Consider the following 12,748-nt stretch of genomic DNA (forward strand, 5'->3'; position numbering starts at 1 on the left):
CCACAAAGCACACAGCAGAATTGGCACATTAAATACGTGAATGCTTTTTTATTTTATTTTAACCGTTTCTCCAGCAATATTACTGTAACTTCCTTAGATATACCTGTGTCCGGTGCAAGGTGAATTTAAAGGACCTGGTTTATGGTCTCCCTTCAATGGCAAAAATTGACAAATCTCCTTGTTTCTGCACAACCACTTGCAGTAAGCGTACCTTACTGTTAATGATAGCAGCACATCTATCACTCTGATCCAGACATGCCTTTCATTATAATAGCCGAAGTGATAGATGAACGCCTTACAAATGGCTTCGGCATAACCATAAAAACGGACACATCTGACGTAATCTATCAGAAATAAAACTTCATCTCCTGGATTTCTTTTTTGGCCTGCCTGGTTTTACAGATATACTACTCCCTCCCTGCCCCCAACCCCTTCAACACTTGTTGCTTTGATTCAAAGGTTTAAATGGCAACTTGGACAGAAGAGGGGGCGGGGAGAGAGATTTACCTAGAAGAAAATCCCAAGATTTCACAATAATTTATGTGGATAAACCACAGAGCCTAGGGCTGGCTGATCAGAAGGTCGGCAGTTCGAATCCCCCCAACGGGGTGAGTTCCCGTTGCTCAGTCCCTGCTCCTGCCAACCTAGCAGTTCGAAAGCACGTCAAAGTGCAAGTAGATAAATAGGTACCACTCTGGCGGGAAGGTAAATGGTGTTTCCGTGCACTGCTCTGGTTCACCAGAAGTGGCTTAGTCATGCTGGCCACATGACCCAGAAGCTGTACGCCGGCTCCCTGGGCCAATAAAGCGAGATGAGCGCCCCAACCCCAGAGTCAGTCACGACTGGACCTAATGGTCAGGGGTCCCTTTACCTTTTTAAGAAACATCTCTTCATGCTCTAAGTGGATGGGCAGGCAGAGAGGTGGTCCAGCAGCAGATTTTGAAAGACATACTTGATGGCAGCAGAATACTTGAGAACAGATGGATCTGACCCATGGGGCACAAGGCTATAAGATGTTGTCTTCTGTAAGCCCTGCTCAAATGACTGGGAGCTGAGCAAGAGTGAAACCACAGCGCCAGGAAGGCAACTTTTAAAATGGGCTGTTGTGCTCTTCCTTTAAGCCCCCGCTTGTTCTGCAGACATTGGAAGATGACTTTTTTTCTCAGCACAGAGCAGTTTATCGCCACAGATCAAATGCCTTTTAACACTCGGTGCAAGGGACAGTTTTAAAAGCTCTTGCAGTTTCCCTTCTCCTCAATGTGCCTTTGCACAGGAATAATTGTCCCTCAGCCTGTGTGCGTCGTATGAATGAATGAATGAATGAATGGTAAGGTGGCATTCTGGATTTTTCTGCCTCGGGAGTTCCCTGCTTTCCCCTTTCCTCCTTTGTTAAATAGAAAATGTTTTCTGAATTAGTGCGCAGACATACAACTTGCCTCCTGTTCTGTGCTGTGGTTTCAAGGAAGAATAAAACACAGCTCCCAATAACCAAATAACTCAGAAATTACCAGAGTAGAACTAAATAAAGGTTAGGTCCAATTAGGTTAATGAGGCTGCAGGTTTCGTTTATTTATTGCACTGAGGTCTGCAGCAAATATGGCCGAGTCCTTAGAACACCTTTCCATTGTGAGCCTGCGGCACGGCATGAGCTGAAGACATATGATGCTGTAACCTGATGAAGCTAAGCAGATTGCTGCCTGGTCAATGCCTCCATGGAAGGCTGCCTGGGAATCTGAGTCAAACTGCCTGGAGGAGAAGCAGGAAACAAACATAAGAGAGCAATGTGATGGACCAGAGTCTTGTCTTTTGTTGCCAAGAGGCATAAAACACACCTCTCCACATCTGTTGCACCTGAGGTCCTTCACCTACAGAGGGTTGCTCTAGTGAAAGCAAAAGAAAAATGCAGCCCATAGAACAGAGCTGGGAAGAAGGTAAATCAGAATCTACTCATCTCTGGGTGATCTGAAGTTAGTCTTCAAAGATTCCTGGCTCCCAAATAACTTCCTTCCCCTACTCAAATGATACCTCTGGTTTAGACCACAGTTTAGTCCATTGGGTAGGGTTTATTTCATAGCTCCCATCGTTACTTTTGACTGAGAAGAGGGAGGTTGTGGGTTTCTGGAGTAGTATTTTGTATATCCTGGATACCTCCCCTCCCCTCTTCTCCCTCAAACTTATACTGTATGCAACATTAAAGTATCACATCGACTATAACTGATATGTAGAAAGGACTTTATGATCTGAAAATAGACAATATATGTACTTTTGTAAACCAATAAAATCTTTAATAAAAACAATTAAAGGAAGAAAGCAAGGGGAGGAGAGGGGAGGTATTACCCAAGAGTGTGTTTCTTTTGTGTAGAAAGGTCTGTGAGCTTTGCTTAGACCTAGCACCAAAGCAAACTCCCGGGCTCTGAGTTCTTTGCTTCTAAGTGGATGCCTTCTGTGGTTGGTTCCAGTTGGTGGATCTTGGGGTAATACACGTATTGACCCACCACGACTATAGGGGGCTTGCTCTGTTGAGAGAGCTTGCAGGAACATTCCAAGGGGATGGAATGTTCAGCCCAAGGGGAACCTTCCACTCTGGTCAACCTTCTGAGGGCCACATGCCAGAGATGGGAGGGGCCAGAGGGCAAAGTGGGTGGAGAAAGGAATGCAAATGCCTTCATTGCACAGTAGGGTCTGGTTTTTTGCACACATGTTTCTCTATCCTTCATCCAGGCGAGCAAGACGCATTAATGTGAGGGGTACATTAAAACTAGGCAAAAACAGTTGGAGTGTGCAACAAGGCCCAGAGGCCTAGGTTGGGCCTGGGAGGGTTTTGAGGGCCAGATACTGAGGAACTGCTGCAGTTCCCCATCCCCGATCTAATGGATTTGTTGTGCTAAGTCTTTTGTTGAGTTATTGGAAACCTCAATTTCCTCTCCTTCGAACAGTTCTCAATTGTTGTAGGAAGTTTGATTTCTCTGACTTAGTCTCTAGGTCACTGGGCATGAAATGGACAGGTGAAGCTGCAGTGGGGCTGGCAGGGCAGGGCTTTGGAGCAGATGTTTGGGGCACAACTCAGAATGGGCTAGAAAGCCCCCCCCAACGCAAGTTGCTTTGCTGAGCACCCTTTTTGTAGTAATGCACATTACCAGAGGGGGACGAGAACCTTTGGCCCTTCAGATGTTGCTGATTGGCAACTCCCATCTGCCCCAGCAAGCATGGTCAGTGGCCAGGGATGATGGGAGTTGTAGTTCAGTCACATCCCCTGCATTGCAATGTAAAGAGACTCTGATGTCCAGAGTCTAAGGTGACTAAACTGCACCATTGCCTTGCTTGGAGTTAGACGATGGGTTCATCTAAGCCAGGATTAGCCACTCAACCAGCAGAAACTCCTTATGATCTCATGTTGAGTTCTTTCTCTGTTCTGCTACCTGAGATGCAAAAGAGGCCAGGGCATCTTTAACAGGGATGTAGAATAGAGGGTTTCAGCAGGTGCGGGTTGCAGGGCAGGCTACAGCTGCCCTTGCACTATGCATTTTAAGCACATGGCTTCCCTCAGAGGATCCTGGGGGAAGAGTTGTAGATCATCTGCCTTGCATGCAGAAGATCCCAGGTTCACTCCTAAGCATCTATAGCAGGGCTGCCATATGTCCAGAATTTCTGATTTGTCAGTCAAAAATTGCAATTTCCCTGAAAACTAGGTAAAGTCAGTGCTGCCAGGACTGAGCTAGCTGAACCTATTGTCTGACTCAATATGATTCTCATGGAAACTTTAGTTTGCTAAAGGTGCTGGGAACCGCAGCTCTGTGAGGGGTAAACTATAGTTCCCAGGGTTCTTTTTCACAGGTGCCATGTGCTTTAAACCTATGGTCATATGAAGCCTACACCTGCTGAAATTAAAGGTGCAGTAGCCCTGACTTCTTTTTAATCCAGAGACTTCATTTAACTGGGGATACCATAGAGTAAATTTAGGACCTGCTGAATGTGCAATATTGATCAACCCTCAGGCTGCTAAATATGTCCTCATTTGGGATAGCTCAGAGCAAGATTCCTGCATTGCAGGGGCTGGAATAGATGGCCCCTGTGGTTCCTTCCAACTCTATTATTCTCTCTGATAGGGATTTTGATGGCTTGAACCAAATTGAGCAAACCTACCTGGCAATATCATACTTTGGGATTGCACAGTTATTTTGGTTTGAGCCCTTGTGCTTCCAGCGTGCGGTATATCTAATGACCTAGTGATGGTCTAATAAGTTTAAACTTAGCATCAATTTAAATCAGCCAGACACAAGAGGAAGCAAGAGGTGAGCTCCCTTAGACATTCATCATATAGAGCACACGGAGACTGGATTTTCATTAGCTGTAAAATTAAACACTGCAAAGCAGCTTCTTCATCCTGACAATTATGGAAACATCAAAAGAGAATGATGCTCGCAAGTGCCTTTCTCCACGCACCGGTTAGGAGGCTCTAGCTAGTTAATATAAGGCAGCAACAAAGAGCTTGCATTCCAGAGCCTCCTTGAGTGTGACCTCCGTGTGGGAGGAGGAAGGAGGACCAGAGGACCATTTTCGTTGTTCCTCCCTTTTTGTGTTCCCGCTAGCTAAAGTTCTGCTGAAGGTGAAAGTTTATACAAATACAGAAGCCAGATGTGATCATCACATGTAGGGACTGGTGAACCTGTCCATTTCAGTTTGTCTCAGTTTCTCATTTTTTTCAATCAAGTTCAGTGGTCCATGATGCAACATCCTTGTGAAAATTCACCATCATTTAAGTGTGAATTTATTTTAAAAAATTTCACATTTTTTTTCTAATACTGCAATTCATTTTTATTTGTTATTTTGACTAATATGCATTTCATGCACACACAATTTTGCATGCATTATCTAATCTGAGAACGATATTGCAAAATTCAGAACAGTGAAATTTTGAAGAATGAGTGTTTCTGTATTTTTCAGAAAGTGCAGATTAGATAGTTACAGATAGGTAGCCGTGTTGGTCTGCCCTAGTCAAAACAAAACAAAAAATTCCTTCCAGTAGCACCTTAAAGACCAACTAAGTTAGTTCTTGGTATGAGCTTTCGTGTGCATGAAGTGTGCATGCACACGAAAGCTCATACCAAGAACTAACAGATTAGATAGGTTTGCCTTTAAAATGCCAACTGGATCCAATTTCTCTCCCATCCTTAATACGAATAGAAGATAGATCCTGAATTCAAATAGGTAGCTGCACATAAGCATCTACAATCAAACCATCGTTCCTGGCCTGGGGGAAAGTTGCTTTCAAAAACAAGCAAATGTTTGACTCTGGCTTGAGGCGAGCAAGTTCCTGCAGTGAGGAAGTCTGTCTTAAGTTAGATATAACTAGATTTTAAAGATCTGCCACTTGCCTCTGGGAAAGGTTTTGTGGCAATTCTCATTTTGAGGTCAGGCGATGCAAAAATGTCAGAGAGAGAGGGCTGAAAAATAGAGTTAAGTGTTTGCAGTAAAAACTTTTGTTTCAGGTCATAAAAGTGGTAGGTTTCAGATAATAAAAACCAGGCTGCATAACAGTTTTCTTTTACAACATTCACAAGCAAAGTTATCGTCATATTTAACTCAATGGACTAGCCAAATTTAACGACCCAATATTATAGATTATCCAGCTACAATAACAATTGTCCTGGAGCTTTTGTGCCTAGATGCAAATAAGGACTTTTAGTAGTCGTGCATGAGATGGGATTCCAGCAGATGTAGCTCGCATGACAAGCTACACCTAGGAAAATAAGAAGCAGACTTACACCGAGTCAGACCATTGCTCCAGCTAGCTCAGCGTTGTCTACACTGACTGGTGTTCACTCTTCAGGGATTCCAACAGGGAGTCTCTCTCTGGAACCTGGGAATGTCTGTATGCAGACATTCCACCTGGGAATGTCTACCACTGAGCTGCAGCCCATCCCCAAATCTGTTGTTGTTTAGTCGTTTAGTCGTGTCCAACTCTTTGTGACCCCATGAACCAGAGCACGCCAGGCACTCCTGTCTTCCACTGCCTCCCGCAGTTTGGTCAAAGTCATGCTGGTAGCTTCCAGAACACTGTCCAACCATCTCATCCTCTGCCATCCCCTTCTCCTTGTGCCCTCAATCTTTCCCAACATCAGGGTCTTTTCCAGGGAGTCTTCTCTTCTCATGAGGTGGCCAAAGTATTGGAGTCTCAGCTTCAGGATCTGTCCTTCCAGTGAGCACTCTGGGCTGATTTCCTCCAGAATGGAGAGGTTTGATCTTCTTGCAGTCCATGGGACTCTCAAGAGTCTCCTCCAACACCATAATTCAAAAGCATCAATTCTTCGGCGATCAGCCTTCTTTATGGTCCAGCTTTCACTTCCATACATCACTACTGGGAAAACTCCAAAGCTACCACCTATGCCACTATTATAGGTGAAGGCGGTCTGCTTTTTTCCCTTTTGCATCTGCCTGGCTTCTTTGCTTCCTGGCCTGTTGGGAGAATTAAGGGGAACAAATAGGGCATGGCTATGCCTGTTTCTTGCTTCAGTGGCACACTGAGGGCTTATCCACACTTCCGCTTGCTTTGTGTCTAGAAAGCACAAGTCTGGGAGGTTTTCTGCTCATCCCATGCTTTCTAAGGAAGAGTCCAAGTGGTTTTCCATATGCCCTGCTGCTTTCTCCTGGCTAGGCTGAAATGGAGCAGTTGGCGCAAGGTCAGTGGACTCTGTAGTTGAATGGGGATTTGAACCAAGGCTTCCTAGGTTCTAATCAAACACTCTAACCCAAACATAGGCAAACCTCGGCCCTCCAGATGTTTTGGACTACAATTCCCATCATCCCTGACCACTGGTCGTGTTAGCTAGGGATGATGGGAACTGTAGTCCCAAACATCTGGAGTTTGCCTATGCCTGCTCTGACCCAACCTTCTTCATGCCTTCAGATGCCATTGGACTCCTACTTCCATCAGCCCTAGTCAACATGGCCAACAGGCAAGGAGTATGGGAGCTGTTGTCCAACAGCATTGGGTGGTCTCCAGACTGAGGAACACAATTCTAAGTGCAACACTGCACTGCCTGTTAACTGTACATGACCAGATCTGGATCATGCCCCAAGTGCATTAAAGGTGAAACCCAGCAGAACAATGGTATGAGAAATGACAAATATAAATGATAATGACTTGATTCCATCACGTAACCAGGTCATGTGCTACCATATCGCAAGAGCAGCAAGCTGAGGGAGAGAGAGAAATGAATGAAGGATATATTCATAAAGGATCAAAGTAGGTGCCCAGAAATTAATCAAGAAAATGTAAATATGATCTATCTGGTGGGGCTGCTGAACTATTTGTTTCAGGTCTATTTGAATGGGTATGGAAAGCCTATTTAAAGCACAAGCTTATAGGATGTTCTTTCCTAAAACCCACTTACCTCCAAAGATTAATTACCATTCTGGGGAAAGGAAACCTTTGTCAAATGGGTTAGTGCTCGCTTTTCTTCTCTTAAGACAGCAGAGGTCCTTGAAACTTTATCTCTGCGAGTTTGTAGCATCCATAGGGAATGTCTCTGGCTTTTTCAGTTCTGAATTGCAAAATATATGCACAAGATCACACAGTATATGCATTTATATGAAACCATATATATATATATACTGTTACTCTATGAGCTAATGTTGTGGGTGAAATATTCAGGGATGGCCCCAGATAGGGATAAGGAAGAAAATCGCTGCAGTTAGGATTTGAATCCAAACCTGTCAAATTCACACTTTCTGAGACAAAAACACAACCATTCTTCACAATTCACACTTATCCCAATTTTGAACTACTGTTCTCCAACCCAACAATGTTTAAAGAAAAGCAAGCTTTAGGAGAAAGTGGACAAAACAATGAACATATTGGTTAAACTAGCATACAAAACTGCATTATATTAGGAAAGTTTGCTTGGGAAAATGGGTATATTAGTTTGCCCTTTTAAACACTAACACGCACGCGCGCGCACACACACACACACTCAGATAAAGTGTTTAGAAAAGCAAAAAAAAAAGAAAATACAACATGACAAAAAGAGAGGCAGTCATAAGGATATTTTGCAGCTTTCATATTTGTTAAAGGTACCAACAAACACCAAATAAATAATAATAATAATAATAATAATAAGTGTGCCCAAATGCTTGGGGGGGGGGGGATAATAGGAATCACATATCCCAAACGTCTAGCAAAGCAGGTGGCAGCACACTTTTTTGGGGAGAAATGTGGATAACTGAATTTAAGATAAGAAAAATGAGAGAGCACCAACACTGGCACATCCTCCATGACCTAGCCCCAAGTGCTGGACCAGTGGGCACCTACTGATACCCTCCCACCCCCCAGGTGCGTGGCCCCCCAGCCTTCTTCATCTTTCTTCCTTCTTGTTCACTTATACAAGCAGTGACAAGAGTAAGGAGAAGCAAGAAGCAAACTCCACTTGTCTTGACTTCCTTCTATGCAGTGGTTTGGACTTGGTGCAAGAGAGAGCACGTGAATAGGCAGTGATGAGGAGGTGGATCCACTTAGGGAGGGATCTGCTTAGGGAGGTGGAGCCACTTAGCGAGGGAGTTCACTGAGGACACCTCACCCAAAATCTGGAGCTGACAATGCAAGCATTTCTCAAATATAGGTGCAACACCACAGAGGCCCTACTGGACAATGCAGTTCTGTTTAACATAGGGGTGGGAAACCTCAGCTCTATTACTGAATGTGGCCTTCCAGCCCACTCTGTCTGGCCCTTGAACACCCCAGTTTAGGGCTTTTTAGCTTTCGTTTAAATTTTTAATGCGTTTTAAGCATAAAGAATGTCACTGATTGCTACCTGCTCCTGCTGCTGATGCCTTGATTGCTTGATTTAGGAGTTTGTTCTTTGTATGATTTAAACTGCTTCTTAAGTTGCCTTGGAAATACAGGTGGATGTTGGTGTGGGGGGGGGGGAGAGAAATATATAGAAAGGAGAAATATTGGGTGCCAAGATCCAGGTTTGGGGAAAGTACCCTTTGGTGAGAACCCCCACAGAGATTTAAAATGACAAAACATGCAGCAAAGTGTGGAAATATAGGCTTCTAGATCTTTTAAAATATGCCCTTATAAGTTCCAAAACTTCCATCTTCCCCCAGCATAGGAAAAGACCACACATTTGGTAAGTTAAAATTTTACTTATAAACTCTTGAAAGGTCAGGTTCATATGCATTTTCATACGTCAGTCAGAAAAGTTGCATAGGGAGTAAAACTTGGCTTTGTTGCAAAGTGGTGAAAGTTCCTAAATTATTGGTACAGGAACTTAAGAGAGGCTTGTAAGCCTCTTCACACTGGGAAAAACAATAGACTTGATTACCCATTTCTTCCCAAGGTAAGGGAAGTGGACATAGCTAAGCCTGGCAGGCCAGCTTACTCTATGGTACTAACCCCTTCATGCATTAATTATATTAAGTACATTGGTGACATGAGGCTGGCTATCCCATAGTGGACAGGTGGGTTATCAATACTTTAAATAAACAACACAGCCAGACTGCACATCTTTGCATTTAACATGCAGGTGTTTTTTCAAATAGCACCAGAAAATTACCAAGGGAGGGGGGCTTATAATTATTGGCATCACATCAGGCAAGGACGGGAACTTTAACTCTTTTCTCCTTAGCTGTGGTTCTGAGGAAAAACCCTCCTTTTGAAGCAGGTATTTGCTTTGGACTTGTCAATGGAAGATTTCCTTCTGATGTAAACACGAGCTTCAGGGTTACTTGGCAAAAGGCTTACATTCTCCGTCCATGCATGCTGTGATCCTGATAATTCTCGGCTGCCTCCCAATTGAGGCTATCTGTATTCTTAATCACTCGCACTTCAAACGCAAAGATGCATTTAACATCATATTGAATTCAGTTGCCAGACTCCAAAAATCTATGCAAGGGCCCTAGCAATTGTTCCCTTTGTGACAGTTCTAGTTGGAAGCTGTCCCCAGCCTTGATGCCAACAGAACAGAAGCTGTTGTTTCCCTCCATGGCACTATGTGATCCAAGAAGTGTGCTCCAGGATCGCTTGAGGTACAAATGGATGTGCCAGTATTTTTTTTAACCAAAAATAAAATCACTCTGTTCCTGTGTGGGCTTATCAACACTTACCTTTCTTCCTCCATTCTTTCCAGGCAGGATCCATGCTTAAATAATTACCCTCACCGCTTTGCGGCCAGGAAGGCAGCGAATGGGGTGGTAGTTCAGAGCCTTTGTGTCACGGTCTGGTTCACGAGCAGTCGAAGTCCGGGCTGGGGACATCAGGACCGGGGGCAAGATGGCAGGGTGGGAGCAGGAACGGGAGTCCAGAAGCCAAGAGTCAGGAAGCCAAGAGTCCAAGAGTCAGAGAGCTGGGAGTCAAGAAGCCAAGGGTCCGAGGGTCAGGAAGCAAGGAGTCACGAAGTCAGGGAAGCAAGGAGTCATAAAGTCATGGGTCCTAGGATCAAGAAGCAAGGAGTCAAGGAGCCAAATGCAGCAAGGCAGGGAACGCGTTGCTGGGGCAAAGAGCCAAAGGGAAATGCTGACCTTATATCCTTTCCTGGCTCTTGCCACCAGGTGCTGTGAGTTACCAATCAGCCTCACCTGTGCGGCCACGCCTTGCCTCTTCAGAACAAACTTAGGAAGGTGCCAGTCCTGCAAAGTCCTACTGGTCTCAGGGCCTGGCTCCTGCACACACTCCTGACACTTTGTGGGTACCAGGGGAAGATGTCAAAGGCACCCTTGTGCCCACAGTTGCTTCAATAGTGACCCCGAATCGTAGGGTTGTTGTTAAATGACATTTCCTCCGATTCAGTGGTAAAGATCAGGTTTTCCAGGGGGGAAGCACTGGGACAAGCAGATGAGTCCCAAGAGGGAGAAGTGGTGGATGAAGGGGTTCAGGCTGATCTGGGGTGCGTGGAAAAGGGAGGATACAGGTTCATTCAGCAATTCTGGCTGATTTGGGGCAGGAGGGAATGGACACTGCAAAAAGGAAAAGCACCGGCCCAGTTTCAATCAAAATGGAGCGCCGGGCAAGGGGAAAGAGAGTCAAATTGCTTCGTGAAGCAAACTTGTTGCGAAAGCAGGCGGCTCATTTGCAGTTGGCTCACGTCTCAAAGTCAATAGCTTGTCTGTGTCACAATGAAATTTCATTTTTAAAAACAACAGAGGCAGGAGTCTGGGTTAAGTACAATGGAAACATTCCTACCTGTTGCCCAGGAACAATTTCATCCGCTTCTTTGGGAGACAAATGGGGGCAACGGAGAAGAAAAATGGGCCAGTCTGTTGCTCAACAAGCTGCGGCTATTAAACTGTTTGCTTTGCTGTCACCAGCAAAGGGGCTGGTGGGGAATGTCGGAGGTGGCGTGCTTGCTCACACAAGGAAGAAGCAAAACCTCGACTCCTGCATCTTTATCATTTGCCTAGCTGCTAGCACTTTAAGTGCTGTCCAGAGGTACACACAAACACAAACAGAAGAATCGGCTGGGCCAAGAGATGTGTTGCTCTGGCTTTGTGGTATGACTGACAGTCAAAGCACCCAATTCAGGCAGCTCAGGGGATATGGTGGTCAGGCTGCTACCAAGAATTCCTGTGCTACCTTCCAAAAATGGCAGTGCTGCAGGATATTATGGGTCAGCAGCACCTACAGCCTTATTTATTCACCAGTTCTCTTACCCATCCGCTTCTTATGCCTATCAAGGGGGATGAAAGCTGAGTCCTGCTTGCAGCTTCTCTGGTTTGCAATCTGGGAAGCTGAATGTGGGGGTTTCTTAGGTCAAGAGAGGATTGTGCGTATCCAAACTGCCCGTCCAATTTCTTTTTCTTTTTTTTATTAAACTAGGATTTATTTGTTTTTACATTGAAAATGCAAAGGAAAACTAGCAAATAAGCAAACAATAATTACACAATTAAAAAAAGATACACCTGATGTATGAGTAAACTTCAAATAACAATGATTTATTTTATAATCCAGAATGTCAGTCAAACTCTTACCAGTTTCTGCACCCGTGTGTGAGCCACATTCAGTACCTAATGCAGAGGTTTTCAACCTTCATGAGTCCACGGCTCCCTTGACCAACTACATTATTTCTGCAGCACCCCTGTGGGGCTCAGGAGCCCAGTTATGCCCCCCCTTCCCTGCAGAGCTGGCAGCATCTCACCCTTTTTTGAACACCCTCCGTTGTGAACTGTTCCCTCAGCCTCCTCTCCTCTCCCCTCTCCTTAGGAATCCTCTGGGCAGCCCATGTCTCGTAAGCTGCCTCCCCCACCCCAAAGAGAGGTGCCTTCTCCCACTGCCCCACAGGGGCCTGGGAAGCACCCCCTGGCCAGCCCCAGAGGTATCCTTCACCTGGGGAGCTTGTAGGCAGGGCTGCTGCAACAAACAGCTGTGCAAGCCTTTGGGAGGCAGAGACGCAAGAGGGCATCAGAGGAGGGAGGGAAGGAAAGAGGGACAGAGGCCAGTGTTTCCCACGGCACCAACATTCAAGGCACCCCAGGGTGCCACAGCACACTGACCTGGGGGAACTGAATACGTGGCTTTTATGAGTGGAAATGTGTTGTCTCTGCATCATTTCCCACAATTTGTTTCCCATGGTTTAGAGTAAGATAACCAAAGCTGCAACAGAGGACATGGAGTCTTTGTAAACCTCATGCATCTGAATGGAACAGGCTTGCCAATGTTTGGTCTGGAAGGGTGCATTGGTGCTTTTAATAGCTGCGTCTTACTCATGAGAGCAGCAATAATTGCTGTAGCCCTCGCTGCCAACACAACCAT

At 45.2% G+C, this 12,748-nt stretch overlaps 1 protein-coding gene across 1 annotated transcript in view; it reads left to right on the forward strand.

Annotated features, from left to right (window-relative positions):
* The window catches only part of LOC309372976 (opsin-5-like), a 67,923-nt gene that overhangs the window by 9,135 nt on the left and 46,040 nt on the right, over positions 1 to 12,748 (forward strand). The gene's annotated exons all lie outside the window — the stretch shown is intronic.

This window comes from Podarcis melisellensis (assembly GCF_964234715.1).
Source record: "Podarcis melisellensis genome assembly, chromosome: 6".
Lineage (NCBI taxonomy): Eukaryota > Metazoa > Chordata > Lepidosauria > Squamata > Lacertidae > Podarcis > Podarcis melisellensis.